This window comes from Rhinolophus sinicus, chromosome 12 (assembly GCF_057876585.1).
Source record: "Rhinolophus sinicus isolate RSI-liver-muscle chromosome 12, RSI-T2T, whole genome shotgun sequence".
NCBI lineage: Eukaryota > Metazoa > Chordata > Mammalia > Chiroptera > Rhinolophidae > Rhinolophus > Rhinolophus sinicus.
Window position 1 is genome coordinate 7,192,898 of NC_142512.1, and position 6,885 is coordinate 7,199,782.

General features: G+C 36.4%; 1 non-coding gene across 1 annotated transcript; it reads left to right on the forward strand.

Moving 5' to 3' along the window:
- Positions 1 to 1,350: 1,350 nt before the first annotated feature.
- On the forward strand, positions 1,351 to 1,480 carry LOC148756462 (small nucleolar RNA SNORA33). The gene has a single exon (XR_016018120.1). It is a non-coding gene; the product is annotated as a small nucleolar RNA SNORA33 (small nucleolar RNA).
- Positions 1,481 to 6,885: the final 5,405 nt, after the last annotated feature.

A 6,885-nucleotide genomic window follows, 5' to 3' on the forward strand; every position in this document is an offset into this window, starting at 1 on the left:
TGTCACTGTTTCCTAGAATTTAAGGTCAAGGAGGGTTTGGACGCACAATAGGGCAAATTCAAGCATGAAACTATGATTTTCATATCTGCAAAATGAGGATATTAATGTTTTTTATGAGCAGCAGTAGCCAGAGCCTTCTGAATGTTGACCCTAGAAAGGGGGACGGCTCCCCTAGGTGAAGGTTTGGGGATTCCTGACTGGTGTGTCTGGGAATTGCAGACAAGGTCTGACGGCTCATTTCTCCTTGCTCAGCTTTGCCAGCTTAGTGCTCAGACTGTCTTTGAGTGAGAATACAGGAAGACAGGTGGTGGTTGAGTTTCTGACAGTGAATCCCTAGGTCGGTAGAGACCTGTTCTTTCTCCTAAAATAACATTTCTGTTGTGGAAGAAGGGCACATTTCTCCTCTTGACTTTCGAAGTGGTTCACAGAGGTGTTCAAGCATTTGAGGTCCAGGTAAGTTTCCTCAGGACTCTCTGACACTTAGTGGGTCACAAATGACCAAAAAGTAGTCTCCTTCCCAACAATTACTCTGAGTTGTTCCAAGCTCTACTAGGGCTGTTTTGAAGAGAGGAAAGTTAAGAGTGTTGTCTTTTCCCCCCAGATCCAAGTTTAACTAAGTAACCAAGTTAGTGGACACAATGGGCTTAGGAATCTGGTGCACACAGGATATAGGGGTGAGTGTGAGGAAGCTCAAGGTCTAGTTGGAGAGATGACCTCTCAGCAGGTGCATCAATCAACCCAATGTCAGGTGCCGGCTGGGGTGAGACCTCTTCAGAGTCAAGGGGAGCACAAGAGAGGACAGCAGTGAGTCTCTAGGGTGCAGTCAGAGAGGGCAATGGTGAATTCTTTTACCAATTTTAAATTTATTAGTTTTAATAGAATGTACTTGATTTTTATGAAATTTTCAAAAGAAAAAAGAAATAAAAATTTCCTTAGCTATTGTGAATAATGCTGCAATGAAAATGGGAGTGCAGATATCTCTTCAAGATCTTGATTTAAATTCTTTTGGATGTATGCCCAGAAGTGGGTTTGCTGGATCATATGGTAATTCTATTTTTAATTTTTTTAGGAACCGCCATACTGTTTTGCACAATGGCTGCACCATTTTCCATTCCCTCCAACAGTGCACAAGGGTTCTAGTTTCTCTACATCCTCGTCAACACTTATTATTTTTTTTTTGGTCAATATCTACCCTGACAGGTGTGAGGTGATATCTCATTGTGGTTTTGATTTGCATTTCCCTGGTGATTAGTAATGTTGAGCATCTTTTCATGTACTGGTGGCCACCATATGTCTTTTTTTGAGAACTGTCTATTCAAGTCCTTTGCCCATTTAAAATTGGGTTATTTGAAGCCAGCCAATAAATCTGCTTACCTGAATGTGTTTCTGCAGAAATTTAGAGAAAGCTGGCAATAGTAAAGCCATGTTACGAGCCTTAAAGGCATTGAAGTCGTTAAGGTCCCTGAAAATGGCTACAAGAAAAAAAAAAAAAAAAAAAAAAAAAAAAAATTGGGTTATTTGGTTTCTTTTTGATATTGAGTTATAGGAGTTTTTAAAAAAATATTTTGGATGTTAATCCCTTCTCAGATAAATGGTTTGCAAATATTGTCTCCCATTTCATAGGCTGCCTTTTTACTCTTTTGATTGTTTCCTTTGCTGTGCGCAAATTTTTTAGTTTGATGTAGTCCCACTTGTTCATTCAAAATAGCTCAGATATGGAAACAACCCAAGTATCCATTGACAGATGAATGGATAAACAAAATATGATATGTGCATACAACAGAATATTATTCAGTCTAAAAAAGAAGGAAATCCTATCATTTGTGACAACATGGATGAATCTTGAGGAACTATTCTAAGTGAAATAGGCAAACAGAAAAAGACATATTGCATGATATCACTTATATGTATAATCATTTAGAAATAACAATTAAACTAATAGAAACAGAGAATAGAATGGTGGTTGCCTGGGGCTAAGGAGTGGGAAAAATAGGGAGAGGCTGATAAAAGGGTATGAATTTTCAATTATAATACGAATAAAGTCTGAAAATGTAATGCATAATATGGTGACTATATTGATAAGGCTGTATTGTATAACTGAAATGCTAAGAGCAGAACTCAAGTGTTCTCACAAAAAAGGTAAATATGTGAGGTCAATGCGTGTGTTAACACTATATTTTGTGTTGATACAATAATTTTATATATCTTACTGTGCATACTATAATTTTGTCAAATGACTTAAAATATCCTTTTACCCCTCTCTACAGTACAGATCTAGTCTACTTTTAATTACCAAGTATCTTTTACTTTCTTTAGTCTAGAGTATTTCCACAGCTTTTCTGTGTCAATGATGACGTGGGCATATTTTAATAACACATATCCTTCTTCCCCCATTTAAAGAAAGATTGCACAGTTTAGATTTATCTTATGTAGCTCATAATTAGATCCACTTTATTCATTTTCCGTTGAAAGATGACATGGATGATTCTATGTTGTTTTAAGGGTTAGATAATTGGAGGTGGAGGGTGGCAGGATATGCCCCCAAAATATGCCATTTTGGCATATTTTACCTAAGTCTCTTGAACAATAGCAGGTACAAGCAGGTGCACTCTGATGCCCCCTCCTGTTTCTTCCTAAAAGCAGGAGATAAAACTCCAGTGTAAAAGAACTCTCCATACTAGGAGGAAAGAATCATTTTTTTGTCAGCAGAGACAGGGAATCAAGACTGAGAGCATTCCGTGCAAACAGACCTTGTTAAAATAATTCTTATTGCCTTATAGCCTTCCCATATATTTAGTTACTTTTCCACAATTTCTGCTCTTTTTTTCAGCCTACTAAAACAGCATATAGGTTTTGCCACTTCTTTGGGTCTTAATTTCCTTATGAGAGTTCAAGTGTCATGTAAAACTTATATTAAATAAATTTGTATGCTTTTCTCCTGTTAATCTGTTTTACGAGGTCTGACAATTAGGTTCACAGCTTGACACCATGCGCGTACATTGACAGCACTGTACAAACAGCTCAGTAAGGTTTCATAACCTTGGTATATCAGTGTCTCACAGCTGTGTTCGTGTAGATGTGTGGTGGTGTCTTGCTGAGTGGCGTTCATTATTGTTGTTGCGTGTTTTTGTATGTTATTGAGAGAATGTCTGAGCTTGAATTAGAGTAATGAACAAACATTAAATTTCTTGTTAAACTTGGCAAGAGTGGAAGTGAAATCAGGGACATGTTAGTCCAAGTTTATGGGGATAATGCCATGAAGAAAATGGCAGCGTACAAATGGATTAAACGTTTTTCTGAGGAGCGAGAAAGCGTCACTGATGAAGAGAGGTCAGGGCGGCCAGTAATGAACAGAACTGATGAAAACATTGCAAAAATTTTTCCAAGTGTGTGTCAAAATAATTGGCTGACTGTAAGAAGCATAGCAGACCAAGTAAACATTGATAGCGATACAGTTAGAAAAATCTTAACTGAAAATCTTGGCATGAAAAAGGTGTGTGCAGAAATGGTCCCAAAGGAGCTCAGTGATGAACAAAAGCAAAGGAGAATCGAAGTTTGCCAAGACCTTTTGGAGAGGCAAGACGATGTTTGGGGCCATGTTATCACTGGTGATGAAACATGGGTGTATCAATACGACCCTGAAACAAAGTGTCAAAGTGCACAATGGAAGTCAGCCACGACCTCAAAAGTTCCGTCAGTCCAAATCAAGAGTCAAAATGATGTTGTTAACCTTTTTTGATATCAGAAGGATTATTCATTATGAATTTGTACTAACTGGACAGTTAACCTAGTTTACTATTTGGAAGTGCTGAAAAGGCTGCATGAAAAAGTTGGATGAAAACGACCTGAACTTTTCACCAATTCATGGCTCTTGCATCATGACAATGCACCTGCTCACATGGCACTGTCTGTGAGGGAATTTTTAGCCAGTAAACAAATAACTGTATTGGAACACCCTCCCTACTCATCTGATCTGGCCCACGATGTCTTCTTTCTTTACCCAAAGATAAAGGAAATATTGAAAGGAAGACATTTTGATGACATTCAGGACATCAAGGGTAATACAACAACAGCGCTGATGTCTATTCCAGAAAGAGTTCTGAAATTGCTTTGAAGGGTGGACTAGGTGCTGGCAACGGTGCATAGATTCCCAAAGGGAGTACTTTGAAGGTGACCGTAGGGATATTCAGCAATGAGGTATGTAGCAATTTTTCTCGGGTGAGTTCGTGAACTTAATTGTCAGACCTTGTATGTATAACTCTGACACCAGGTCTACTTCATTCATGTTTCTATCCTGTCAGCACTGGGTAATGAATGACAAAAGCTGACTGACATCAAGTAAGATTTTTTCATAGAAATGAAGTGTAAAAGGTAAACTTCACATTTACTTGGCTTTTCTTCTGCAAGCAATTTCCAGATTATGAAGCTTGGGCAGAGAATAACAGTCATAGTATCAGAGTTTAGATAAGAGGAAATAAATATCCTAGAGGAGACAGCCCTAAAGTTTGCACAAAAATTTCCCTCAACTTGTTAGCTGATTCCTAAGCTGTGCGTGGTGAAAATAAGAGAAGACTTATAAAAACCAGCACCTAAGAGGCTAAATAGATGAGCAAAGATTTTCAGCAGCTGCCTAGTACTGTAAAAACAGATTATAGTTTTAAGATCAAGCCCTACCAAGTTAGAGGGGCTTGGTAAACACTTTGGTAAACAACTTTCCGTTGAGAGTGCAAAAGAACCATGCTCTAGAAGTAAGGGCAAAACTGAAATAGACCAACTTTAACAGTCTAAAGTCAATCATAAATGGGACCAGAGTGATCCACTGGTATTTCCACTGTCTGCAAAAATAAAACTTGACCCTCCCTTCTTTAGAAGAAGCTATATGAGGTATCTCTAGAATTCTTTTCATCTATAATGTTGGGCATTAAATGAAATATTAGAAGGCATGCTAAAAAAAAAAAAAAGGATCAGCTGACCTAATAGCAAGAAAAATAATAAACATAGAAACTGACTCAGAAGTGATTCAGCTATTGAGGTTAACAGTCGATAATTTTAAAATAAATACTAATAAATTCAAGAAAAAAGAAAAAGAATGGAGAATTTCAGCAGACACCTAGAATCCACATAAAGATAGGACAAAAATTCCAGAAATAAAAAAATCTGACTACAATTAAGAATTTAAAAGGTGGGTTTAACAGCAGATTAAAAACAGCAGAATAGATATTGGTCAACAGATACTAGTAGAACGTATCCAATTTGATACACACAGAGGATAAAAAGGATGGAAAATACAGAAAATATTAAGCAATATCTGGAACATGGTGAAAGGTCTAATTTATATATAATTGGAATCCTAGAATGAAGGAGAAAATGGGGCAGAAGCAATACTTAAAGAGTATAGCTGAGAATTTCACTGAGAATTTCTCCACACTGGTGAAAGGCATCATAACACAGTCTGAAGAAGCTCTACAAATTATAAAAATGATTTAAAAACAAACAGAAAAATCCTCCAAACCTAGGCATATCACATTAAAACTTATGAAAACCAAGGGCAAAAATAAAAATCTTAAAAGCAGGTAGAAGAAAATAAAAACAAGACGAGAATCATACTTGACTTTTTAATAGAAACTCTGAAATCCAGAAGACAATGGAATGTTATTTCATTTTAGGTGATGAAAGAAAGTAACAATAAGAAAACCCAAAAGACCAGCCTAGAATCCTGATTCAAGTGAAAATATCCTTCCTAAAAGAAAACATCCTTCCTAAATTAATGCAAAATAAAGATATTTCAGACAAAATCTGACATAATCCCCTGGAATACTACAATAAATGCCAAAATGAATTAACCAGGCAGAAAGAAAATGATTCTAGCTGGAACAAGGAACTTCAGGAAAGAATGAGAACACTAGGATAGGCAAATATGTGAATAAATATAAATAAACATAGCTTAAAACAATAATAGATATCTTTTGGAGCTTAAAACATATGTAGAAATAAAATACTGGGGGTGCCAAAAAATGTATACACATTTAAAGAGATGTTATCTATGTATGACTTTTCGAAGTTGAATTGAATTATGGTAGCAATGTGTAGTATGACGTTTGCTTAAAAGGTGGCATTAATCAAATGAATGCTAGTGTCACCATGTGACAAGCAGGACAAAGAAAATGGTGGGAGCGCGGTTGTCATTTGGGTTGTCATTAGAGGAGTGCAAGACCATTTTGAAATGGTATTTGAAATTCAAGAACATTGTGGAAATACAACAACAATGGAGGCGTGAGTATGCAACAGAACCTCCAACTTAACACCCCTTGACTTCTACCTATGGGGAACATTAAAGGACGTGGTGTACTGTAGAAAACCGGCTACACTGGCGGTACTTCGGGAAGAAATTGAAACAGTATGCGCAGCAATACAAGTGGACACTTTGGTCAACGTTGCTCAAGCAGTAGTTTGCCATAATCAGAAGTGTCTGGTCGCTGATGGTAACCACTTTGAGCACCTCTTGTAATTGCAGATGTCAAATGTGACTTGTATTCATCTTTTGTTATCGGTATATATTGAGTATTATAATTTTAATACAGTTTTTTTTCTTTCTCAAAATGTGCATACATTTTTTTGGCACCCTCTGTATATGACAATGGAACAAAAGTTAAGGAGTATATGGAATTAAATTGTTAGTTATTTCATTGCTGTGAAATATTGAAATGTTAATTTCAAGAGCACAGCAATGAGCCAAAGATTCATAAAGAATTTTAAGGACAATGATTTTCAAACATTTTAGTTTCAGGAAACCCTTACGATTTTAAAAATTACTGAGGAAACCAAAGAGCTTTTATTTAGGTAGGTTATAGCTATTGAATTTACTATATTTAAAATTAAAATGCA